This window comes from Eumetopias jubatus, unplaced genomic scaffold (genome assembly GCF_037043125.1).
Source record: "Eumetopias jubatus isolate StellerSeaLion01/CBP00866 unplaced genomic scaffold, mEumJub1_p1.0 scaffold_1, whole genome shotgun sequence".
In the NCBI taxonomy this organism is placed as follows: Eukaryota; Metazoa; Chordata; class Mammalia; order Carnivora; family Otariidae; genus Eumetopias; species Eumetopias jubatus.
The window spans coordinates 178,916,904-178,944,328 of record NW_028274807.1 but is presented as its reverse complement, the minus strand read 5'-3'; the positions used below and the strand labels follow the sequence as shown (position 1 = coordinate 178,944,328).

At 45.6% G+C, this 27,425-nt stretch overlaps 1 pseudogene; it reads right to left on the bottom strand.

Moving 5' to 3' along the window:
- Nucleotides 1-172: 172 nt before the first annotated feature.
- Nucleotides 173-27,425, bottom strand: LOC148165105 (uncharacterized; annotated as a pseudogene).

The following is a 27,425-nucleotide window of genomic DNA, read 5'->3' as shown; positions in this document are numbered from 1 at the left end:
GGCGGACGTGGGCCGGGCCGTCGGTGTGCGTGCCCGGGAGTGTGTGCGCGCTGCGGGCGCGCGTGCCTGCCGGTGGCCCGGCGGCCCGGCGCGGCGGAGCGTGCGAGCCCGGCGGGGTGCACGTGGCCGCGCCCGGGAAGGGGCGATGGGCTCCGGACCCCACGCGCCCGCCCTAAGGGGCTGTCGCGGGGACCCGGGCCCCGAAGCCGCCCCGGGGTAGTAGTTCCGCGCAGTTTGCGCGCGCCACTGGGGCTTGCAACTGCCGCGCCGCTTGCAACGCCTCGAGGCTTGTAGTGCCCCGGGAGACGGGAGGGCCTCTTTCTTTTGGGCCGGGTTCCCCTGCTGTCTTCTGCTCCTCTGCCACGCGGAGCTTTGTATCTACCTCTTCTAAAGTCCCGGCCTCCTGCAGATACTCCAGTCCTAAGCCCCCTCCCAGGCCCCTGACGCAGGAGAGAACTGTGCTGAAAGGGTGTGGCACAACTAAAGGTTCCCCAAAGCCCGACACTCGACACTCGACACTCGGGGACGCCAACTCTCGCTTGAGACCCCCACCCTCCCCGGCCAGGGCCTAAATAGGGCGTTTCCCTAGGGAAGTTGCTGTTCAAAATCCTGGCGGCCACGTGCCAGCAGTCTAACCTTGTGCCTCAGCTCCTTCATCTGCAAGGTGAGGCTAACAACCCTCCTCCTAGGGTTGTTCGGAAGATTCAGAGATGTAATGTACGGAAAGCACGCAAGTCAGTGCCTGGCACTGAGGAAGGACCAATACAAAGTATTGGGTTAAGAACTCTTGTAACTGGGTCTGGGTTGAGCACCGTTTCCCCCGCTTTAGAAGATTCTTGAAGGCGAGGAACTGCCCAGCTTCAAGAATGCTTGCCAAATTGTCTTGAACGTGACTCAGGCCCCTTTGCCCTCAGGGAGTCAGGACCCTAGATGATTAGATAAAAGGCTTGTCTGGGCGGAAGCTCTGGGTGGGGGTAGGGAATTGGTCAAAGAATGATGCTAGAAGTTGGGAGGTGGGGATAGGGGTGTGGAGGGGAGATAAGACAGGCCCGCAGCATCTACTGAGATATGTTTATATGCAACCACAGAGTGGGTTACCAGGACTGCCCCTTGGAAAGGAAACATACCAAGGCACGAGACCAGGGAAGCTCCCTGAGACTGAATGCCCAAGGAGCAGGAAGTCCTAGGATCATTCCAGGGAACTGGGAACAGAAGGGAGAGAATAAAAGAGGGAGGGAATGAATGTGTCAATGATAAGCTTGATCAGCACATGCTGTCCTTTGCAGGCAGGCACACCCTGGAGAGCCAGGAGGGACAGCATTATTTAGCAAGGGTCAGCAACCTCCCGAACCTCCCTGGCTTCCCCCCTTGTCTTCTAAGGAAGGGAGGGAGAAAAGGAGGAAAAGGAGGGAGGCAGAGGGGCAAAGGGGCCAGAGAAAGCCAAGGGCCATGCACACAAGCCATGGCCCAGTGCCCAGAGCCTTGGCCTCTGCTGTCTGCCTGGCTTCCTCCCAGGACTCCACCCCTGGTATGAAGGTACTGAAAGAAAAGGGGCATTAAGAAATCCCCGGAGGAGTGGCCTCTGGGTAGGGGAACTGGGTAGCTGGGAGCAACAGATAGTGGAAAGGAGACTGACTTAATTATGAACACGGAAAAAAATGCACAAATCATTTTTCAACACCATGAATTTTTATGGATGTCTACTACACCTTTGTATCCACCATCCCGATCAAGATACAGAAATTTTCATCCTCCCAGTAACTCCCCTCCCCACAGGTAACCTCTATTCCAACTTCTGTCACCAAAGATAAGCTTTGCCTGTTTGCATGTCATATACTTGGGTCATATGGTATGCATTCGTGTGTCTGCTCAACTTAGTATTTGTGATATTCCTCCACCTTGTTGCCTATTATCAGTAGTTCCTTTTTATTTGCTCACGTATGTGGAATCCCATTGCAAATACACAGTAATATAGTTATCCCTAAGAGACAAACTTTTTGAGTGCATTTTTTTTCTTCTTTGACCTGTTTCACCTTTTTAAAAAAAAGTTTTAAAAAATGTTTTTAAGAAAAAAGAAGTTCCAGAATAGAGAACTAATTTCTAGGAACATATCAAACCCACACATCACCATGTGGTTGTAACTGTAGAGGCTCTAATTTCATTCCCTTGTTGGAGGTAAATATCTACTGAAAGTCTCCTTGGTAGACTTTCTGGTATAGGAGCCAGACAAGACTACTTCTGGAGCAGTGTGCTATAAAATATCTTGGCTCTAGGCTGAATATCAGACTATCATTCTAGAGTTGTGGTTTGCACCTGAGCTGTGTGGGAAACAAATCTTCCTCCATGGTGTTGCCTTGAACCACTGTGGGGTGTAGGGAGGAGTGCGATTTTGACAGACAGCCCCTCCCCTGCTTTTCTTTTTCCTATTTTGAACTTCCATTTCAAGTTTCATTTGAAGGAAGTGTTCTACTGCTTTAAAAATTATTTGAAATCCATGGTCTTTAGAGTAGATGCTGGTTAGAAGCACTCCCCAATAAGTGTCTGAAGTAAATGATTCCACAGATACACAAGACAGAGTAAAAGACCACATTCTGCCTCCCTTCCCATCATTCACTCTACTTCAGTCACACTGGATTCTTTTGCTGTTCCTGGAACATGCATGCTCCCACCTCAGGGCCTTTGCACCTGCTCTTCTGTTTACCTGGAATGCTCTTTCCCTAGATAACCACATTCTTAGCTGCCTCACTTCCTTCAGGTCTTTATTCAAATGTCACATTCTCAGTGAGATTTTTCCTGGGCGCCCTATCTAAACATATCACACATCAACCCATAACCTGATACCTTAACTGCTTCTGTCCCCCTTAACTACTTTACTTTTCCCCCTCTTGACCACTTTCTTCTCCTTAGCACTTATCACCATCTACATACCATGTAGTTAGTTTACTTATCTTGATTAGCAGATCTTTGCCCAGCAGAATATAAGTTCCGTAACAGCAAGGATTTTTTTCTCTTTATGTTTTTTTTTTTTTCCCTTCCCACTATTCTATGTAAGTACACTGAAGAGTGCCTTGTAAGCATGCATTGAAGGAGTGGGGTCCTTATCCTGAGTGCCATGGAAGCCACTGTTGGGTTTACCAAGAATATTTGTCTACCTGAGACTGTTTGTGGTCTGCCTTAATAAGTGAGATGCTGAGAGAAAGCAGACCCCTGGAGGGGGAGGTAGTGAAGGACCTTTAGATTGGCCTGATAGAGGAGGAGGGCAGCTCTAGCGGGCTTCCCTTCGTTTGGTCAAGAAAGAAGCAAAAATTACTGATCCCCGCCAAAGAAGGGTCTGGAATGTTATCAACTCTGCTGTGTCCTGCCTTTAAATTTGCAAGTGCTATTCATAGACAGAAAACCTACATACTCACTAAGAGAAGGACTTTGAACCCTAGGAATACCCCGTAAAGCTATTATAAACAAGTGACAGAAAACAAGCCTTTCTCCAAATACTTCATGGTTTAAGCCACTCCATCATCTATGTTTCACCTTCTGGTCTGAGTCCCAAACTGCAATTCGGTGTGAGGTTTTCACTGGTCTGCAGTGAGAGGAAATGAGAAAACTAATGGTAAATGTATGAATACTTTCCTACATCCAAGTAAATTACCAACAATTGATTCTTGGGAAAGAGTATTTTTTATAATGAGATCATGTCCTTCCAACTTTTTTCATTTCTTGGAAGGTTGGATAATTTAATGCCCCCTCACCTCCCTTTTTTTTCCCCAGATTTCTAGATTTATTAACTTTTTGGCTTTCAAGATGTTCTGACTCATAGTTGAGTAAGAGCATCAGATTCGTGCACTAGACCAATGTAAAAAAGAATTTGATATTCATATCTTGAGTTAAAGACATATACATATAGAAATAGTATAAAAATAGTATAGAAATAGTGCCAGACCACTTCAAATACTCTTGCTTTTTCTGCTTCATCATTCTTGATGTAATAAATAAATGCCTTTTTTAATAAAGGCAATAGTAGACATTAGTTGTCTTTCTTAAAATGTTCTCAATTGGCCACATCACAAGATGACAATTCTATGTTGACTTTTTTTTTTTTTTTTAAGTAATCTCTACACCCAGTGTGGGGCTCAGACTCACAACCCCTGGGATCAAGAACCGCATGCTCACTGACTGAGCCAGCCAGGTGTCCATATGTTGACTTTCTAACCTTTTCTCCTCACCGATTTTATTCTTGACATTTTAAGCATACCAAAATCTAAATGATTTTAACGAAACTTTCAGTGGGAGTGTTACTAAGGAGAAGAGGAAGAAGAAAACAGTATGATTTGGTGACTAAAAAGCCACCCAAGCAGGACAGAAACTAAGAAGGTTAAGATTCTGACCCTGATTGCTAAGATTTAATGTGCTACTTTGCACTGAATGTTCCTTTAGTAGTTTAGGAGAAAACATTTTTTCTCAAAGTAACTCACTATAGGGAGTGTTTTAGGAACTGGGGAGAACCTAGCTCACTTTACAGAAAGACTCGGGCTTGTGCTGGTATCACTGGGGACATCTGCAGAGCAATACTGAGGATAGGATTAACGTCCAGAGAAGCAGCCTGGAGTTAGAGAGAGGTGGAGCTTCCCTGACCATCTGTGTTTGAACCTTAACCAGATTTTGCAAGCAGCCCATGTCACCTGTGCACGTGCTTATCAGAGCTATGAAGTTTTATTGATCTGCTTCTGGCACAGTAGGAAATATCACCAGTCAAAATTGTCCTGGGTTAGACCTCATGCCCTTTATAAAAATTAATTCCAAATAGATCATAGACCTGAGTGTAAAACCTATAACTATAAAACTTCCAGAAGAAAACCTTTGTGCCCCTGGATAGACAAAGATTTCTTAGACGTGATACAAAAAAAAAAAAAAAAAATCCATAGAAGAAAGAGCTGATAACTTTGGACTTTATCAAAATTAAAAACTGCTCTTTTAGAAAGACACTGTTAAGAAAATGAAAAGAGAAGTCAAAGACTGGGAGAAAATATTTGCAAAGCACATATCTGATAAAGGAATCATATCCAAAATATATATAGAACTTACTACATACTAAAAGATAAGCAATCTAATGAAAACATGAGCAAAAGATCTGAATGGACATTGTGCTGAGAAGGATATGTGAATGGCTAATAAACACATGAAAAGACAGCATCATTATTCATTAGGAAAATGCAAATTAAAAGCACAACTAGATACCACTGAACATTAGAATGGCTTAAATCAAAAAAAATCCTGACAATCCCCAGTGCTGGGGAGGAAGTTCGGTGACCTGCACAATGCCAGTGGGAGTACAATATGGTACAGTTCCTTTGGGAAAACGGTTTGGCAGTTTCTTATAAAGTTAAACATGCATTTACCATATGAGCCAGCAATCCCACTTCTAGAAAGTTACTAAAAGAAATAAAGACATATGTTCACACAAAAACCTGTACTCAGATATTTATAGAAGCTTTATTCATATCACCAAAATCTGGAAGCAACCCAAATGCCCTTCAGCTGGTGAATGAGAAACAAAGAGTGGACCATCCCTACCATGGAATACTACTCAGCAAGAAAAAGGAACAAACTCCCAGCATATGCAACACAGATGAATCTCAAATACATTATCCTAAGTGACAGAGGCTGGTCTCAAAAGGTAACATACTGTGTGATTCTATTTATATGACATTCTGGAAAAGGCAAAACTATAGGGATGGGCAACAGATCAGTGGTTGCCTGGGGTTGGGGTGGAGGAAGGGTTTGACCAAACAGAGGAGCAGCAAAAGGGAATTTGGGGAGAAGAAGGAAGTAGTTTACATCTTGATTGTGGTGGTGATTACAAGACAAAATGCCCTTGTCAAAACTCGGACGTATGCACCAAAAGAGTTTTATTATATATAAATTACTTTAGTAAATCTGACTTTTTGATCCTTCTGTCCTTCTAGAATGGAAACTTCCTCACGCCTCTACATTCCATACTGCCTGTGCCAGTAATAACATGAACCACAAGAGCTAGCATTTTGTAGTTCAGCTGCGTGCCTAGCACTGTGGGTAATCCTGTGCTTTCCCGAGTGTTTTCCTTAGTAATTCACCCAGTTAGTCAGACCCTGATTCTTAGAATCATCCTCGACTCCTCTCTTAACCCTATATACTACATCCAGCCCATTAGCAAATGTTTTGCACTTGACCTTCAATACACATCCTGAATCTGACCGCTTCTCATTGTCTATTGCTATCACTCCGCTGCAAGCTAGGATCACCTTTCAGCCCCCTACATGGCCTCCCTACCTCTCCTCTTGCTCCCTGCACCTGTCTGAATATGCTAGGTTATGCCCAGAAGTGGCATGCCCACTGCAAGCCAGTTGTAGCTCCGTGCCATATATCCTCCTTCTAGAACCCAGGCGGAGGGACCAGTGTTCACCTTGAGTTCTGCTGGTCACCGAGACACGGGGTAAGGAGTTCTGGAGAGACTTGCACTGGCAACCAATTAATGGCTTGGCCTGTAAGTGACACTCCTGACTTCTGTTCACTGTCCTAGCTCATGGCCCCACTCAGCGACAGGACGTGCAGCCCACCATGTGCCCAGGAGGTGGAGAGCAGGAAGTATGTGTCCATCAGCTTTGTGATAACCATGACTCTTTAAAGTATCTTCTCCAAACAGTGGTCAGAGGGACATCCAGGACAAAGGCAGTCCACTGCTCAAAATCCTCTAATGACTTCCCCTGACACTTAAATTAAAATTCAGAGTCTTGACCCTGGCCTTCAAGGCTTACTGACTTCATCCACTTCCAACCCAGCTCCACGCACACTGACCTTTTGTGCCTTCCTGCCGAGCCCAACCACCTCTTAGGGCCTTTCTATCTGTTCTCCCCCACATCCTGCCATGGCTCCATCTTTCTCATTGTCCAGATGTCTCCTAAATGTCCCCTCTTCAGAGAGGACCTCCCTGACTTGAGATATCATCCACAACATAACCCCTGGTCAGTTTTCCCCTTAATTCTGCTTTATTTTTCTTTCCATCATCATTATGCTCTGGTATTACACAATGTATTATTTGTTTTTGCCTGACTCTCACACTAGAATTTAATTTCTATCTATCAGGACAATAGCTTTGCTTTGTTTCTGCATCCCTGGTGCCTAGAACAGTGTAGAAAATGTTCCTCCACATAGTAGGAACTCAGAAATTATTTGTGAAATGAATGAAGCACTTGTACATCTATTACCCCGTTGAAACTCCAAATGACCCAGTGAGGTAAGAACTATTATTATTGCCCTCCTTAACAGAGGAAGAATCTGAGTCAGAGAAGTGATTTGCCTGGAGTCAGGGACAGGGTTTGAGTTCAAACTCAGCATCTGATTTCCCAGCTCTACCTCTTTTTTTTTTTTTTTTTTTTTAGGATTTTATTTATTCGTTTGAGAGAGAAAGTGGGAGTGAGAGGGAGAAAGAATCTGAAGCAGACCCTGCGCTGAGCACAGAGCCCGACTCGGAGCTGGATCCCAAGATGGTGAGATCGTGACCTGAGCCGAAACCAAGAGTCAGACACTTAACTGACTCAGCCACCCAGGTGCCCCCCAGCTCCACTTCTTAATTTCTCTCTTCACTATGCTGCTTGTGAAGCACAGCTTTCATTGACAAAGAAACAGCCAGTTTTGGAGGGTGCCTGGGGAAGGTGAACAGACATGGAAGTTCAAGTGGTCCTTTCTGACAAAAGATCCCAGGTTCCTGTTAAAGACAGAGAGGTTTGCTGGCCCCGTTACACCTAGTTCGTGGGCCCACGTTACAATGAGTTCTTGCGGAAACAGACAAGACACGTGTGCCAGAGCCCAGGGAATGAATGATGCACTTTGTCGCAGCTCCATTTGGGGCCTCAGGAATATGCAGAGCGGGGGTTCCCCATGATGATGTGATTTCCTTCATTGATTCAACAATATCTGTTGATGTTTTGGATCCCGAAATTGTTTCCCTCGTAGCTTGTCCTTGATACCTCGATACTTTCCACCTTCAGAATCAGAGTCACAGAATTTTGAGGGTAGGAAGGAGAGTCAAGACAATCAAGATTCATCTACTTATGTCCTTTTAGTTCGGGGGCAAAACCCCTGGGGACATGGAGATTACAGAGGGTTTTCATACACATGGTTGCCCTTGATCCTCACTGCCCCCTTGGTGAGAGTTACTGTCGTCCTTCTCCTTAGGATGAAGATGTGAGTGCTGAGGCTCAGGCAGGGCATATGACTTGCCTAAGGTCATAGACCCACGAGCAGGTTTGAAACCTGAGCTTCAAAACCTGCTTTTCTGATGGCAGGTTCTCGCTTATAGACAACAAACAGAATCCATGGGACACAAACATCCTGGGATTCCTTAAGAATTAGATTAAGGAAGAGGCTCACCCACAGGAACATCTAATGTTGGGGTCTGTTTATACATTGTCATGGACTGAATTGTGTTCTTCCTCAAATTCGTATAGTAAGCCCTAACCCCCAGCATCTCAGAAAGTGACTGTATTTGGAGATAGGGCCTTGAGAGCAGTGATTAAGTTAAAGTGAGGCCCTTACAGTGGGACCAAGTCCAATGTGACTGGTTTCCTTATAAAACAGGAGGAGGCATGAGGGATGTGTGTGCACAGAGAAAAGACCATGTGAGGACTCAGTGACAAGGAGGCTGCTGCAAGTCAGGGAGAGGCCCCAGGAGAAACCAACCCTGCTGACACCGTCATCTCGGATGCCCAGGCTCCACGATGAGAGACAATACATTTCTGTTGTGTAAGTCACCCAGTCTGTGGTATTTTGTCACAGTAGCCCAAGCACACAAATAGTACACATGTCATGAGTTTGTGAGTTGCTAAAGGGAGGCCACTCATGGGATTGGATAGCCAACCAATATGGAGTGTTTACTCAGGTGTGGTCTGAAAGCATTAGGTGTTTTCATGAAATGAATGCTAACGATAACCCCGTGAGGTGGGTTCTGTGATGGTGTGCCTTTTATGACTAAGGAAAGTAAGACAAAGTAGAGTCATTTGCACTGAACTGCACATTTGTAAAGTGGCAGGGCTAGGATTCAAGTCCAGGCAGCCTGGGCTCCCAAGCCTTTGTCCCGAAGGATCTAGTTGAGTTAGTTATCATCATTCCCGTGGTCCAGGTGAGGAACCTGACACTCAGACATTTGTCCAACATCCCCAGAGCCAGGGCATGGTGGACCCAGAATTCCAGGTTCTTTGTATTTCATCACAAACGGAATCCCTGGAACTCAAGAATCCTGAAAGTCATTTACTGGAGGAAGGGAAGGGACCCAACCTGAAAGAGCAAGAGCAAAAATCTATGTATGCACAAAATGAATTTGTGGGTGAGGGGAAAAAGTAACATGGAGCCAGAATCTGGGAAGGCTAGGAGAAGGGGAATGTAGAAATCAAAGACCTTTGAGAAGCGGGGTCCCCCACCCCCTCTTTATGCCCTCTCCTCCCTCTTGCTACTGCCCATGGACAGAGAAGTGAAGTAACTTGCCCTGGGGCCACATAACGAGGCAGGCAGCTGACAGGATTCTTTCAGGTGTCCTTGACTCTCAAGTCCACTCCCCTCTTCCATTTTTAGCTTCGATGGCTATTTTACAAGGCACCCACTATGGGCCCAATACCAGAGGCTGACGACACCAGGATAAAGGACACGGCAGGCCTTGGCCTCTGGAGCACACTGTCTGGATGAAACGGGTACACATGTAGATCATTTCCAGGGTGGTGAGGACCGTGGTGGCCAGGTGATCGTAATCATCAGTGTTCTCTCGTCTCCCGGTATCTTCCTTCTTTCCCAAGCAGTTTATTGGGCTTGTGCTCTCTGTCTTAAGGAAGAAATTTGACAGAATAGAAGGAAAAAAGGAGGACTGTCAGTCTCTGCCTCTCAAATTCCATAATTCTAAACTATCAAAGTTCCCCTGGGGCAACCCAGGGCAGGTAGGGGGATAAACAAATGTCCCAAAGAAGGAAGTGGAGGGGAGTGCTTTTTCCAGACAAGAAAACTCTTCACAGGTGCTGGGGGAGGGAGGGAAGACAAGGAGTTAATTAGGGGGAGAGAGCTGAGGACCAGGGAGCAGGAGGGTCTGTCCACAAAGGGGGCCCCGGGAAGGCGGCAAGACCTCAGAGCAGGCGCAGTGGTGGTAGTATCCATGCAGAGTATCCAAGTACATAGTATCCAAGCCAAGGCCGCCTTGCAGAGATTCTAGAGACCCAGCATGCAGTGAGCATTGCCTACATGACGCCTGAACTTGAAGGGGCCATGAAGAGAAAACCAGGGATGTCTTAATGGCAAACTGTGATGAACAGATGCCCCAAGACCAAGCAGACACCTCCCTTAGCACCGCAACACTAGAGAATCTAGGACTTAGATTCACCACTGGAGAGTGGGGAAGCACCACACTGATGGAGATTGACTTGGGATGGGGTTCAAAATACAAATCAAGAGGGGAGAGATGAAAATAAGGAAAGATATGCCTGGCATGCCTGAAATGTACACCAGCTATGTTGTAGGAGAGGGAAACCAAGGTGCATGAGAACATGCTAGCCAGCCAGGATTGTTCAGGGCAGCATCAGGGAGGGCATCCCAGGTCCAGGGAACCGCACATGCAGTGACACTAAGGGGCAGTGGCTCATGGACCACAAGGAAATCAGTGTGTTGAAACTAGGATGATGTGGAGCAGTGGAGGTGACAATCCAAAGAGGTAAGCCCTGTTCTTGATGCAGCTTACACACCGTGCGCATTGGCCAGAGTGTGTATGTGGAAGATAAGTGTAGGCTATCGACACAGTGTAATCAAGGAAGTTGGAGGATTAGTACTGAGTTTTTAAAATCTCTTTGGGAGCAATATAGACAGTGGTGACCTCTCAAAATGAGAAAGGGTGCAGAAGGACAGTAAAAATGGCAAAGAACTGAAAAGAACAAGGAGGGGGTTAATGGAAAGAAAGAATAAGAGATCTTCAGCAGCAGGGTCTCCTGGCCTTTTTTTTTTTTTGAGAAAAATAATAGAGATTTGTTTTCCAATTTTTTTTTAAAGATTTTATTTATTTATTTGACAGAGAGAGAGAGAGAAACAGTGAGAGAGGGAACACAAGCAAGGGGAGTGGGAGAGGGAGAAGCAGGCTTCCTGATGAGCAGGGAGCCCGATGCGGAGCTCAGTCCCAGGACCCTGGGATCCTGACCTGAGCTGAAAGCAGACGCTTAACAACTGAGCCACCCAGGCACCCCTCCAATTTTTTTTTTTTTTTGAGAGAGAGCACACAAGCAAGGGAGGGGCAGAGGGAGAAGGAGGGAGACAAACAATCTTAAGCAGACTCCGAGCTAAGTGTGGAGAGCTTGATCTCACGACCCCAAGATCATGACCTGAGCCAAAACCAAGAGTTGGATGCTTAATGGACTGAGCCACCCAGATGCCTCCCAATATTTTAAAATTTGGACCTCCCTACTCCCACCCCTTCCAACTGAGCTCACTTCCCACCATTAGTCCAAACTGATAACTCTCTCCTCTAGGCATTAAAGCATACTACACCACCAGCCTACCCAGTCAGAGGAAATAGTATTGGGCCTGAGCTCAACAATCTTTATCCAAACCTGGTTCCAGCTTCAGGTGCACAAACACGTGCTGTCGGTCACTGGAGACTTTTAAACAGCACCAGCTGGTGCTCTAACTGATTTGGACCTTAAATGCCACTACCCATCAGAGAAGAGGCTCTGACTAGACTCCAAATCTGTTCTTTAAATTATTTCCCAAAACTATTTTTTAAAAAGAAACTAATTAGAACAAGACCAGGGCATCTGGTCAGTTAAGCGTCTACCTTCAGCTCAGGTCATGATCCCAGGGTCCTGGGATAGAGCCCCACATCAGGCTCCCTGCTCAATGAGGAATCTGCTTCTCCCTCTCCCTCTGCCCCTCCCCCCGACCCATGCACACACACACACTCTCTCTCTCTAATAAATAAATCTTAAAAAAAAAAAAAAGAATAGGGCCATCCTAGAAGTGTTCTCAAAGTCTCTAGTCAGCTTTTGGCTGATACATGAAATTATAGATAATACATAAGACCTCCCCCACCAGGGGTGAGACTAAACCCCAGCTTGGGGCCTGGTCTACAGTGTTCAGAAAGACACCTTGCCTTAAAGAGTCAGACTAGTGATGTTGTAGCCCCAATGGCCTCTGTAAATGAACCCTTGCTGGTCACCAGTGGACAGACACATAGTGGCCAGCATCAGTCCTTGGGTCCTCCCTTCTACCGGATTCACAAGCAGGATCCCTGTGAGGACAGCAGTCCCTACTTCTGTTGTAGGATGAATGATGCCAGATACAGACAAGTCAACCATAGTTGAGCCCAGGCAATACTCAGGGCTTTGGCCATCCTCAATTGGTCCCCCATCAACGACCTGGGACAATTGAGGCCAGAGGTACCAGAATTCAAAGACATTCTGAGAACTGGCCTGAGAGCTGAGGTTGGCACTGGTGAGAGAAAATAGTGTCCCAAACACCTGAGCCAAATCCTGCATGAAGGAATGGTCAGGAATCCAGATGCCTATAAGAGGAATAAAGTGGTTCAGGTCTTTACTGAGCTCCTGGGAGCGTTCTAACACCAGGGTCACTCGTCCTGGTAGTAAGTCTTTCAGGAGCCCCTTGGGTACTCTCACATGGCAGTCCCTGAAGATATCAACCATGTGGCTCATGCAGAGGGCTGGCAGCTTGGCCTGGCTGCAGCCCTGGAGGCAGTACACGGCACCCAGCTGGCCAAGCAGGTCAGGCTATACAGTGTCTCGGTGGGGACGGCCACCATGGCGCTGGGGCACAGCCTGGCCATGGCAGCCCAAAGCACCTTGGTTCCACGTGCGTGATCCAGGCTGTTGGCCGGCATGGCGCAGCTCCTGGGGAGCCGCAACAGCTGGGCTCCCAGCACTGCCTGAGCTGGGCTCTGCAGGTGGAGGACAGGTGACAGAGCTCAACCCCACCATGGCCCTCAGCTGCCTGCAAATCTCCTGGACTTAATTCATGATTGGACTCTGGGGGTGAGGTACAGGGAGGAGTCAAGGATGATGCCCAGGGTGCTGACATGGTTTAATGAGTCAACCATGGTGATATTAATAGAGCTAGAGTTATAGGAGGGGAGGCTATTTGGAGGAGGAGATACTGAGTTGAGCTACAGATACGATGAATTTGGTGTATCACTTAGGAAGCTTTTGGCTGCAAGTAACAATAACAAAACAAAACAAAAACCTATACAAGCAATAAAGAAATGTATTATTTATAACATAGTTGGAAGCCCCTGTCCCAGATAAGATTCAATCGGCTGGTCATGAAGGACCCAGGTGCCATTCTTCTTTTGTTGGATTTGACCTATTTCTCATGGTTACAGACGGTTGTCATGACTCTAATATTACAAGGCACAGCAGTATCTAGAAGGAGAAAAGAAACCATTCTTCATGTGTCTATTTAAGAGAGAGAAAACTTTTCCTAGACATTCCCAGAAATCTCCCTTGTCTGGGTCATGTGTCCACTCCTTAAGCAATCATGGGCTTCAGCCGATCATCAGGAAAGGATTCGCAGCTGAGAAGTCATCCACCACCACTACCCCTACTAGGTGACTGTGGCACAGGCAAATGGAGATATGTTGGAAGCAGTTGGAGATGAGGAACAGAGGACAAATTCTGGCCGTGAAAGGGAGCCAGGAAGTCCTGGCTCCCGGGGCTGCTGTGAAGAGTTGATAAGAAAATGCCCACAAAACCTCGTGTGACCTCAGCCCCCAGCAGCTGCTTGTCGCCACTGGTGAAGAAGAACAGCCAAGAGAGTGTCTGAGGAGCATAGGGAAAAGCCAGAGAATAACCAGGACGGGGTGGTGTCACGGTAGGCACAGAGCAAGAGGATTTCAATGAGGAAAGAGCGGGCAATCGTGTCATCTGCTGAAGAGAGGTCAGGGCAGAAGTGGACTGCAAAATGCCCTTTGGATTCAGCAACGAGAAGGTCGCTGGTACCCTTGACAAGAGCACCCTGACTGGAGTGCTGGGGTTGGGAGCCAGGAAGCAGGGGTCAGCAGTCAAGACCAGAATTCAAGTTGCCTGTCTGCCAACCAACAGCAGCATTCTTTGCGCGATGCCAGGAGCCGCTTTGTTTGGAAGATTCCCCGTTTTAAGTCATGCCTCAAAAATACTCATTTGGAGAGCAGTAAACAGTAGGATTCCACAATCTGTGAACGAAACGGCCCCTCTTCATCGTTTTTCTTTCTTTCTTTCTTTCTTTCTTTCTTTTCTTTTCTTTTTTTTTGTAGATACAGTGAAGGTGGTTGTTTCCTTTCATTAGAAATATGTTGCGTGCTTTGGAGGATTTGTGTTTACATTACCGTTTTATTGCTATATGGTTCTTTTTTATATAACATATTTTGCAGCCATAAAAACAAACAAACAAACAACACAAACAAAACCCAAACAACATATGGGCTTTGCATTAAATTCAGAAAGTTCAAACCCCTCACTCTGTGCACGTTTTTCAAGGCAAAGTGTGGGACTAGGAAAACCCCGTGCGAAACGTGCAATTTGACAGATCCTCCTTGAAGACATGATAGCAGTTGCTTTTGCGACCAGTTTGGTCATACGGATCATGTTTGTCAGGGCTGTCATTAAAAGCCTAAGATTTTTCCCGTTGCAGAACATCTCCAAGTAATTCAGACATGGGCAGAGGCTAAGCGAGGTCAATTCTGTGACCTCCCTCGTGCTACCCACCCCCTGTCCCGGCTATCTCAACTCCCCAGTGGATGATCGCTTATCCCTAGCAACAACTGCATCTGCTACTGTTTCTTGACTCTGGCAAGGCACATGGGCTTAGGGCCAAGTCTATGGTCCAGGGCTCCCCGTGGAAGATGCTAGAAGAGCGCTACACACTCTCCCACCATCAGTGACCCAAGTTCATCACCTCTGCAGAACATCTGGATTGCAACACAGAGTTCAAAGGTCCAGCATGTGTGTCTGCACCTGGCCTCGCTGTTTAAACGGAGTTGACCCTCAAACCAAACACCCGGCCTCAATGCTGTTAGTTATGCAGAGGCTTGGATGCCAAATATAAATATTAACTTCGGCATCTTCTCCCCCAGGCTTTGTGACTAAAGGATGCATATTAACCATCTACCATGTGCAAAATCCTACCCTACTCTTCTCTGAGTACTGAACTCCTCTCAAAGGAAGGCTGATCTCCTTTCTGACCATTGTGAATGTACGTTTACTTTAATACTATCACGGCACCTTTCTGCCATGGGGTTCGCTGTAGGCTTTTGCATTTCAAGTCATCAGGTGGGGGGCATGCTGTAGATGTGGTGCTTCCTGTCTCTGGGAGAGGCTTGCGAGCAAGCACCATGTGTTATTAAGACCTCTCAGAACCCATTGCCATTGCTGGGAGCACAGTCAGAGAAGAGAGAGGCAAAATGGGGCTGTGAAGCAGACATGGGTCCTCAATGCCCAGCAGCTCTGAGCTGTTCCTCCTCTTTGAAGTCGGCTAAGGAAGATGGATGAGTGCGTGTGTGGTGGGTGCAGCTGAGAACAGCCAGGAGCAGAACAGGTGTAGTAGTTTAAGGAAAAGGTAGATCATGACCTTCCTGGGCACAGGAATGGACCTAGTTTTTCTGTTTCAAGAGAGAGACCTGAAGATACAGAGAACATGATTATGATGATGATGATGATGATTATTTTAGAGAGAGAGAGACTGTGTGCAAGCAGGGCAGGGAAGGGCAGAGGGAGAAGAAAAGAATCTTTTTTTTAAGATTTTATTTATTTATTTGAAAGAGAGAGAGAGTAGGAGCAAGAGCATGGGAGACGGCAGAGGGAGAGGAAGAAGCAGGCTTCCCGCCGAGCAGGGAGCCCGACGTGGGGCTCGCTCCCAGGACCTGAGCCGAAGGCAGACACTTAACCAACTGAGCCACCCAGGCACCCCAAAGAGGGAGAGAATCTTAAGCAGACTCTGTGCTGAGTATAGAGCCTGATGCAGGGCTCCATCTCACGACCCTGAGATCATGACCTGAGCCGAAGGCAGATGTTTAACCAACAGAGCCACCCAGGTGCCCCTAGAGAACATGATTTCATTTCCACAAACATGTATTACCAAACTGATTATAATGTCCAACGCAGTAAGTGCTGGGGGACAGGGGCATGCATAAAATACTATGGGGTTAAGAGAGAAAAAGACTCTAAACTTGACTGGGATACTAGTAGAAGTTTCACAGAGAAAGAAGCATTTGAATGGAATGATTGAATCATTCCTTCATTCAACAAATGTTTATTGAGCCCTATATGTGCCAGCACCATACTGGGCACCATGCATAGGACAGACAAGGTCGCTCCCATCAGGGAGCTCACTCTTCCATGAAGCTAGACTACATGCCTAGTTGGGTGCTGGTGATGATGCCCTGGGTGATGCCCTCTTGGGGATAACATTCTGTTGGAACAGATGAGACAATCAGACAAGTCACTTCAAAACTGTGCCATGGGTGTTATGATCAGAGAAGGACAGGAGACTACAGGATGATAAGAAGGGGACTTGGTTTAGTTCAATGGCTTGCAACCGGGAGAGGGGGCAATTTGTCCTCCATGGAAAATTTCACAGTATCTGGACACATTTTGGTTGTGGAAACTGGGGGAGGTGGGTGCTGCTCGCATCCAGCAGGTAGAGGCCAGCATGCTGCCAAACATCCTCCAATGCCCATCCTACAATAGACTCCAACAGCCTGTTGTTGAGAATTAGCCAACAGAGAGAGTATTATGCAACCCGAAATGTCAGTAGTGCCAAGACTGAAAAACTCTGGCCTGGTCCTAGGCTCAGGGAATGCTTTGGAGAAGTGCAGTTTGATTTGGGGAAGAGCAGTCCAGCATCCAAGCAGAGTTTGAAATAATGACGAGAAAGACTCAACCCCAGGAGCTCCAGCTGAGAAGACAGGGAAGGTGGAGGGGAGTTGGTAGGAGATAAAACACAAAATCCTGTCTGTTCCCAGAGCAACTAGAAGGTCTTCTGTGCCATGTGAGGAAGTATGGACTTGATCTGGAGGGCGTGATGGCTAATACAATCTCCCCACCCTGCCCCCTTTCACACACATCTACCCCTTTGGAGAATTTTAAATTCAGCGACATGATTCCATTTGATTTCAGAAAATGCACTCTAACAGCAATGCAGATGATTACAGAAGGTGGCGGGGTGTGGGGGGCAGATTGGAGGCACGTGAGAAACTTCTGCAAGACAGAAACAATGACTGGAGGCCATGGCAGGGAGCATGGGGAAGCTGCCATAGACGCCTGAGAATAGAGACATTTTTATTCTTGATGATTAATTGGGTGTTGGGAAAGAAGGAATTGCTTAGGATGACTCTGAGGTTTCTAACTGAGGACTAGTGTGAGTGGTGAGGTGTGTGACAGAGGAGAAGTAATTTGTAGGGGACACAGTTCAGTTTACAAATATGGTGTTGATGGTCCTGTGGGGACATCCAAGTGGACACATCCTGTTCACAGTGAGAAAAGCAGATCTGGTGCTGAGGAAAGACAGGCACTGGAGACATGGATGTGGGAATCACGAGGGCCCACGAGTGGTAACTGGAGTCTTAAACGTGGAGAAGGCACTCAGGGACAGTACCTGGTGAAAGATGAGAAGACAAAGGGCAGAATGTTGGGGTTCATGCAGAGTTGAGGGGCAAAAAAAGAAGGAACCACAGAGGACAGACCAGAGACATAGAAAGAGCAACGACACCCACCAAGGGAGGGCCTCACTTGGAGAATAAGAAAGAGGTCAAGCGGTCCAATGCAGCGGAGGTTAAGCAGGATGGAAAATTAGATGAAGCCATTGGACATGTCAATCAAGAGGTCACTGGTGACCTTTTCAAGAGCAGTTTCACTACAATGGTGAGCGTGGAATTTATTTAAAAACACTCGATTACCCAAATGTAGAGGAAGAAAATGGGAACTGAATGTCTTTATATCCGGGCAGAATTTGAATAGCAGACATTCTGCAGACTTGGCAAACAGAAAAGGAGTAAATTGATTAAGCAGAAAACCAGATCAACAATAGGCCAAATCATAAGAACAGTTATTGTGTACCAAAAAGGAAGTGTGGAGGCAAGCAGCTTCAGAGTCGACTTGGCAGCTTAACAGTGTCTAAGAATCTCGACTCTTTCTATTTTTTTTTTTTTTTTTTTTTTGCTCTGTCAGGCTCATGCTTGTAACCACATGGTCACAAAATGGCAGCTGCTGCTCCATGCCTCACATCCTCACATGACAGTACCTAAGCAGGAAGGAAGATGCCAGGGACCAAAATGAGGCTCACCTCACACTCTCTCCTTTCACTGGGAGACTTTCCCTTATGTCTTATCACATGCCTTCTCTTAGACCAGTTAAGATGAAGGTAAATGGGACTGCCATAAGTGGCTTGCACCAATCAGGATTCCTCATGGTTGAAGCCTGCTTGCATAGAAATGGTGTTCTGCTCACAAGGAAGAAGGGGATCTGGCAGTTGGGGTGACAACCCGTAGTGTCTGCCGTAGGAAACCATCTTTTCATAGGGTGAGGGGAACGCACCAGAGACCTTACAGAATGGGACAAGCCCTTGGGGTGCTTTGAAAAGAATGATTAGCTTTTCTAGTTAATATCCACGGCTGAGACATTATAATAATATCCACCACTTATTGACTACCAACTTTGGGCAGGAGGCTGATGGCCCTGCAGATCTTCTATACTCAGCAATATCAGGATGTAGGTAATAATCGTGAGGATGGTGCTAGCAATGAAGTACACTTATTGAGGGCTTACTCTGTGCCAGGCATTTTATATTCATTTTCTCAATCTTCAAAACACAAGTGAGATGGATAGATGCTACTAATATGTCCATTGTATAGAGGAGAAAACTGAGGTGTGTGGAGGTTCAATGACTTGTCTGAAGTCCCTCAGCTGGTAGCAGCCGACCCAGGACTGCCTCATCCCAAAGTCAGCACACATGCTGAGGACCCCCTACCACTGCCTCTGATAAAAAGAAGCCACTGGGAGGTTTTGTTACACCCTGGAGATGGAAGCAATTGTATGTGAGAATGGAAAATGTGAGGCCATGAGCTTTTCCTCTTTACCAGTGTCCTGAGATTTCAGCATTTCATTTCTCCACACAACGTTGCAACTAAAGCACATCCAGCAGACAGCCCATTCCTTCCAGCTTTGCACCCTCGTTAACAAGCTCCCTGGTCTCACCCGGCACCTGCGGGACAGGGAGACAGAGGTGGGACGGCGTGCTCACAGGCTAGGTGCACGTCATGGGAACCAGAACTTCTTCCTGGTGGGAACAGTGTCGCAGAGGAAGTTTGGGGAACTAGGATCATACTCTGAGGGCATTCATATGAGGAAAGGGGGACCTCCAACAAAAGAAGACAGAAACTCTTGGGCACTCAACAGCTTCTCAACTGGAATTCAGGTTCATGTCTTGAGATGAGAGAAGTTGAGCTTATGGGGCTAACTCTTTTCGGCTCTGGCCTCAGCATTCCAGGGGCATTATTTCACTGAGCCTCACAGAGAAGTCATGGAGAAGGAACTTTTATCATCTCTGTTTTATAGATGAAGAAAAGGAGGCTTGAGCGTTTAAGCAATTTGCTTAGGGTAATACAGCTAATGAGTGGCCAAGATGAGATTGGACCTACCCAGATCTGTCCCTCCACACTGATCATCTATAACCATGACACTTTACCACCTGGGGACTCCCTCGGTACTGCCATGAATACACAGCTCCAGGGACTGAGTGAAGCCAGGGTAGGGGCAGGAGGAGGAGGTTCTTGGAACCCACAATCTTTCTGTTTCTTTAAAATCCTATTTCTGTTCCAAATACATTCCAAAGTGCGTATATTTCAGGATGAGCACACATACATAATTTAAATCATGGCAGCATGTTGGAAAGGCATTTTAACAGTACCACAAATAAAAGCAAAGAGGCCATAAATACTATATAACCCCTTAGCTAGGTCTATCGTGCCCTGGGGGTTGGGTAAAGGGGCTTTGTGTTTTTTCAGAAAGCCAGAACCCTAAGGCAAACCAGCCTTTCTTAGGGTTAATACAGGCCTGCTCTAGATTGGGTCTCGACCAAGTCATTTTGCTAACCAAGTTCCGCTTTTTTCCCCATTATTCCCAAGACTGCTAAGATTGTCCCCTGTGGCTTGGGTGAGGGACTGTGTGTACAGAATTGGGAGACCAGCTAAGCAGTGGCATGAAATGGCAGGGAGAAGACCCCACCCATCTACCAACAGTTGGAAACCCAGTTCCAGGCACTAATGTCAACCCCTCTCTCCCTTGAAAATGACTAACAGAATTTGGATTCCTCTTGCCAGACACTAGAGCTATGATCCAGAAATGGCATTATCACAAGTCACAATCAAAACTTAAAGCAGAGGGAATCTGAAACAATGTTATGCCCATCTGACCCTCCCCTAGCCCACAGTGCACCTATATAGGGTGCCCTAAGATGTGAATTAGAACATGGCACCTCTTCCTCTGAACAATACAACCTGGCGCCAGGGTACAAGACGTAGTGAGTAGAAGGCAGCCTGGATTTCAGCCCTCGCTCTGCAAAGCACAATAAAAAAATGGCAGCACTGACCCAGGTCTGGTCTCAGATTCCCAGAATGTTTTCCAGTGTTTAAAAGCAGGAAGCTGGGGGACACATTCTCACCCAGCTTAAAGGGAGAAAAGGAATCTGAGAACTCTTTTCTTGTTGAATTACTTAAATCCTGCAGCTCAGCTTGGAAAGACTCAATTAAGAGAAGTTGTTGGAAAACCTCAGAACCATGAAAGGCCCAAGGCCATGTTCAAAAAGCTTTCAAAAACTGTTAGCATGGAACAATTTTGTTTAGTTCACAAAACTGGCATTGACCCAGCCAACACCTCTCCTTTTAGCTTCATCTCTCAGCCTCATTCCCAACTTCTCATAACAGAGGTGGAAGGAAAATGCAAGGCTTTGGAGGGTGGGCTCTAGATTTCAGTTTAGAATTGGCCACAGTACTTTTGAGCTGTGTGACCCTGGGCAAGTTACTTAACTTCTCTGAACTCCCAATTTTCTCACAGGGTTATCATAGTGGATAAGCGGGATAATGATGTATAAAACACTTTATATTATGCTTGCCCCTTGGAAAATGGAGAATGCATAATAGTTACTATTAACCCAAGCATTGCTGAAAGAAAGAACTCAGGAGTGGTCAGCCCATGTGATACCTCATTTCTTCTTGCCTCAGCACTCACATGGATTTTGCCAGCATGCTAAGAACCATGTATGTACCGCTGCAAGTGGGCATGACCAACTTTATCTTTTTTTTTTTTTTTTTTTTTTACTTATTGAGTATCTATCAATGAGGCATTGGCCCAAGTATGGTGGTGAAGATAAAGATGAAAAAAAAATCCTCTACCTTTAAAGAGTTTGCAGGTTGGTAAGAAAAGACATGGCAAAGGGGCATCTGCTATTATCAGTTCAGAAAAAATTCTGGAGGCATCTATCATTTACCTCTTCCCTGCTCCATCCATCACCTGGAGGGGCCAGTCCTTCTTGTGTGTCTTGTGACACCTGACTCATCCTGGGGACAGCTGACTGGACCAGAGCTAGACACCAGACCAGACCAAGCCATCAAATTCTTTCCTGGGAATTTAAAGTTGAGCAGCTTAGAATTCAGACTCAGGATGAAATTAATCATGGTGGTGGGTCCAATACCAAAGGTGATGTAACCTCAAGGCTGCTAGAATTCTCAGCCTTGGGCACACCAGTGAGTAAGCAGAGAATTTCAGAGGAAAGCAGTGTTGGGAAGCCAGGTAGCTCTAGAAAGACATGAGAGAAAGAGATGGAGGGAGTAGCCTTTTTGGTTCCTAATGGCTTTTCAGTCCATATGAGGCTCAGCTATACTTTTTTTTTCAATGGGATTTCAAGAGTCTTCTCTTCCAGTAAACCCCTTTTTACTCAAGCAATGGATGCCCCCCTGGTTCCACAGAAGAGCTAAACGTGTGGGACCCACAGACTGGAGATAAGAAGCTGCCAAAGGCCACTCAGATATGATTCCTTTAATCAAAATAACTGCCTCTTGAAAGCCTGATTAAATTAACCGTTTGGTTTTAATCCAAACAACTGTTTGGCAATTGATCTCATTTGAACAGATCCAGGAAAACAGTAGTATCATCTCCTTTGACTCAGCATACCAGGATGGTATGTGATGGGAGACCATTATGAAGAGTTCCCTGAAAAATACATACTTCTGGGGAAATAAAATTCCAAACGTTGTAGATAAAAAAGTGCAATTAACATTATTTTAGGCCCTTTTTAGCCCTTGTGATTTCTAAAGGGAGCCAACCACTTGTTTTGAGGTCTTGGGTTTCTTAGGTTTGTGCTTAGTGGGCTTAAGGGACACTTTGTGCCCATACCACCCATTGTATAGAAGGCAGGGACAGCCGTTCAATGGTCCAAACACAGTGTCTTTCCAAAAGATCTTTTTAAGAAGCATAAACCCAATTACTTTTATCCAAGCATCCTTTCTGAATACTCTGGGCTTGCCGGTACATTAGCAACATTACTTTGTCATCACTGAAGCCTCTAAAATTTAATTCAGGGAAGTCTATGAAAGGGGTATTGCATTTGAGGAATATGTATATTGCCTGTACATCAATTGGCATCTTGGGACTGCTCTGGGGCACTGAGGTCAAAGTTTAGTGATGCATGGAGTTGTCGTCCTAATGGTAAGTATTGATCAGTAGCCTCAGAGACAATCAGCACGCGCGCAGTCTTGCCCCAGCCAGACACCAGGCTCCCGAAAAAGGAGTGTCTTTCCCAGAGAGCCTTGAAAAACAATGCATGGAACACTCAAGCCTGCAATACAGAGAGGCACTAAGATAGTGAATGCTTCAGCAGGATAAGTGGAAAGTGACAAATAACACTGTGCATCATCTGCTTAGCTATGATACCTGGTAGGAAGGGACTGGAAACCAATAAATATCATATACACATAAATAATGTGCATTTTCTATTGCTGCTATAACAAATTACCCCAAACTTGGTAACTGAAAGTGATACAGATTTATTATCCCACCTCTGTAGATCCGAAATCCCAGTTGGCTGGATTGGTTTCTATGCTCTGGGTTTCACAAGGCCAAAATAAAGGTGTCAGCAGGACTGCATTGCTTTTTGGAGACTTCGGGATGAATCACTTCCAAGCTCATTCAAGTTTTGGTTGAATTCAGTTCCTTACAGCTGTAGGGTTCAGGTCCCCATTTCCTTGCTGGCCATCAGCTGGGTGCTGGTCTTTGCTCCTACAGGCTGCTCACATTCATTCTCATGCTTTACACATTGCTCACTGCCCTCCATCAGTGCTGGGGTCCCTCCCACACTTGGAATCTCTCCAACTTCTACTTCTGCCAAATCTCTCCTACCTCTGGCCAGAGAAAGTTCTCTACTTTCAAGGGTTTGTGCGATTAGATTGGGCCCATTTGGATCATCCAGGATAAACTATTTTAAAGTTTGTAATTTTTTTTTTAAGAGAGAGAGAGTGTAAGCAGAGGGAGGGGTAGAGGCAGAGGAAGAAGGACAGGAAGAAGTAGACTTCTTGCCAAGTGGGGAACCCGATGTGGGGCTCGATTCCAGGATCCTGAGATCATGACCTGAGCCAAAGTCAGATGCTTAACTGACTGAGTCACCCAAGTGCCCCTAAAGTTTGTAACGTTAATTATATCTGCAGTCCCTTTTGCCATGGGACATACTATATTCACAAATTCCAGGGATTAGGATGTGGACATTTTGGGGGACCCATTATTTGGCTTACCAAAATATACATACAATTTTATATCCTGAAAAATAGGATTGCAGCCCATGCCCTGGTAGGGTCTACATGGCAATTTGACTGAGCAAAACACATTTGATGGTGTATTAGTTATCTATTGTTGCATAGCGAATTACCCCCAAAAATTAGCAGTTTAAAACAATGAATTGTCATTGTGTCACAACTTCAGTGTGTCAGAATTCAGATGGAGCTCAGCTGAGTGCCCCTACCCCAAAGTCTCTCGTGAGGCTTCAGTCAAGCTGTTTGTGAGGGCTACAATTTATCTGAAGATTCAACTGGGGGGTTAAAGTTACACTTCCAAGTTTATTCACATGCTGGCAGGCCTCAGAAGATTCACGTCCAAGCTCACTGCGGTGCTGCTGGCAAATCTCTTCTCCTCACCTCATGGGTCTCTGCATAGACTGCCTGAGTGTCCTCCCAACATGACAGCTGGGGATCTGAAACACAACATGGGCTGGAGGTGTATCAGAGAGAACAAGAGCCTGCAAAAGAAGCCACAATTTTTTTTTTTTTTTTGAGAGAGAGAAAGAGAAAAAGAGCACACCTGCGGTGGGGGTTGGGGAAGAGAGGGCCAGACGGAGAGGGAGATAGAGAATCTCAAGCAGGTTCCATGCCCAGTGCAGAGCCTGACATGGGGCTCAATCTCATGACCCTGAGATCATGACCTGAGCCAAAATCAAGAGTCAGATGCTTAACCGACTGAGTCACCCAGGCACCCCCACAATTGTTTTTTACCCATCTTAACCATTTTTAAGTGTGCAGTTCTATTGTGTTAAATATACTCACATTGTGCATGAGATCTCCAGAACTATTCCATCCTACAAAACCGGCACTCTACACTCATTGAACGACTTCCCATTCTCCTCCACCCCTGGGAACCACCATTCTACTTTCTGTCTCTATGAATTTGACTAGTCTATGTGCCTCGCATAAGTGGAACCATACAGTATTTGTCTTTTGGTGACTGGGTTATTTCACTAAGTATAATGTCTTCCAGTTCATCCATGTTATTGTATGTAATAGGATTTCCTCCCTTTTTAGGGCCAAATAATATCCCATCATATGCATTCTACCACATTTTCTTTATTAATTCATCTGTCAATGGGCATTTGAGTAGCTTCTACCCCTTAGCTATTGTGAATAGTGCTACAGTGAACATGGGTATGCAAATATCTCTTCGAGATCCTGCTTCCAATTCTTTTGGGTATATACTCAAAAGTAGGATTGTTGGATCAGATGGTATTTCTATTTTTAATACATGAGGACCCTCCATACTGTTTTTCATAGCAGCTGCACCGTTTTACATTCCCACTGACAGTGCAGGTGTGTTCTGATTTTTCCACATCGTCACCACATTATTTTCCATTGCTTTGTTTTCTTTTGTCTTATAGTGGCCATCCTGATGGGTGTGAGGTGATATCTCACAGTGGTTTTGATTTGCATTTCTCTACTGATGAGTGACATCCAGTGTCTTTTCATATGTTATTGGCCATTTGTATATATTCTTTGGATGGAAGCCACAATCTTTTAAAAACCTAATATTAAAAGTAATATCCATCACTTCTGTTGTACTCTATTCATTAGAAGTGAGTCAACAAGCCCAGTCCACACTCAAGGGGAGCAGAATACTAGAAGGTAGGGATAATAGGGACAATCTTAGAGGCTGCCAACCACAGATGGAGAATCAAGAGTCCGTGGAGAAGGACAACTCTAGCCTTCAGTGTTCCAAGGAGCTTCTCCTGAACTTCCTCTAGGATAAGGATCACTTGGGGCATTTATTAAAATCAGATTCTTAGGTTCTTCCCTAGAGGTGCTAACTCAGTGGATCTTGACTAGGGCTTGGGAATCTGCTTTTTTAAACATCTGCCCAGGTTGTTTTTTGTTTGGTTGGTTGGTTTTTGTATTTTTTAAAGATTTTGTTTTTTTAAGTAATCTCTACACTCAACATGGGCCTCGAACTCACAACCTGGAGACCAAGAGTCACGTGCTCTATCAACTGAGCCCCTGTTTCTCTTCCTAAAGATATAATTCACATGCCATAAAACTCACCCTTTTAAAGTATACAATTCAATGATTTTAACATATTCACAAAGTTGTGCAACTATCACAACTTTCTGAGAACATTTCATCGCCCTTAAAGAAACCCCTATCCATTAGCACTTACTCTGCATTCCTCTCTCCCTCCAAACCCCTGGCAAACACTGATCAACTTCCTATCTCTATGGGTTTGCCTATTCTGCACGTTTTGCATTAATGGAATTGTACATGATGTGGCCTTTTGTATCTGACTTCTTTCACTTAGTATAATGTTTTCACGGCTCATCCATGTTGTAGCATGTTCTCCATACTTCACTTCTTTTTATGGCTGAGGATTATTGCATTTTATAGCTACATCACATTTTATCCATTCATTTGTTGATGGACTCAGGAGATTCTTATCATAAAAGAAGCTTGAGAAAGGCTGCAAACTAAGTTTTACAGGAAGATTGAAAGCAGTTCAGATGAAAAATGCAGGTTTCTGGGGCCAAACCAAATGTCCTGAATTAGAATCAGGGGAAAGGCCCAGGAACCTGTATTTTTTTAAGTAAGCTCTAGGCCCAGCGTGGGGCTTGAACTCATGACCCCAAGATCAGGAGTCACAGGCTCTACCCACTGAGCCAGCCAGGTGCCCAGGAACCTGCATTTTAAACAAGCATCCCAGAAAGATTCTTCTGCACAGTGAAACTCAGACTTGGAGCAGTAGCAAGGTGAGGTGGGTGGCAGGAAAAGTGAGGAAAATTATTCTCTCTAAGAACATTATTCCCGAGAAGCACCTTTTCAACCGTTTTCAAAGGTAATGTAAGAAGATGGCCATGAGACATTTAACAATATGACTCTGACAAAAAGACCTGAGCAGAAGCCATATGAACAGTGAAATCCTGAGACACATGCAGGTAGTGGTCAAAGATGACACTTCTTCTTGTGCCCGTTCTGTTTCCTGTTTTATCCTTCTGCAGACCCAGCCCTCAGCCAGGCCCTGAGCCCACACCAGCTTCTTCTGATATAGGAATTTAACCAACTAGGTCTAATGTCATAGATTCTTAGAGTGGAGACGGACTTAGGAGCTCATCCTGTCCAATGGCTCACAAACACAGCTAATCTTCCAGTCAATTTTAGGATTCTTTTAAAAAAATTCTGCTTTCCAGCGGCACCCGGGTGGCTCAGTGGGTTAAGCATCCAACTTGTGATTTTGGCTCAGGTCATGATCTCAGGATCCTGAGATCGAGCCCCGCTTCAGGCTCTGTGCCTGCATTAGGCTCCTCGCTCAGCACGAAGTCGGCTTGAAGATTCTGTCCCTCTGTCTCTCCCCCCACTCTCTCCGTCTCACTCTCTCAAAAAAAATAAATCTTAAAAAAAAAAAAATCCTGCTTTCCAAAAAAAAAAAAAAAAAATCCTGCTTTCTAACACTGCCTCCCACTCTTCCCCCCACACACATACACATTCGCTCCAAAAGTTTCAATGGGTAGTTCTGGGGCCCTGAAATCAGTGGTCTTGCAAAACCCTCCAGATGAATCTTACGGTCAGCCAGATTCAGTAACCACTGGTCCAT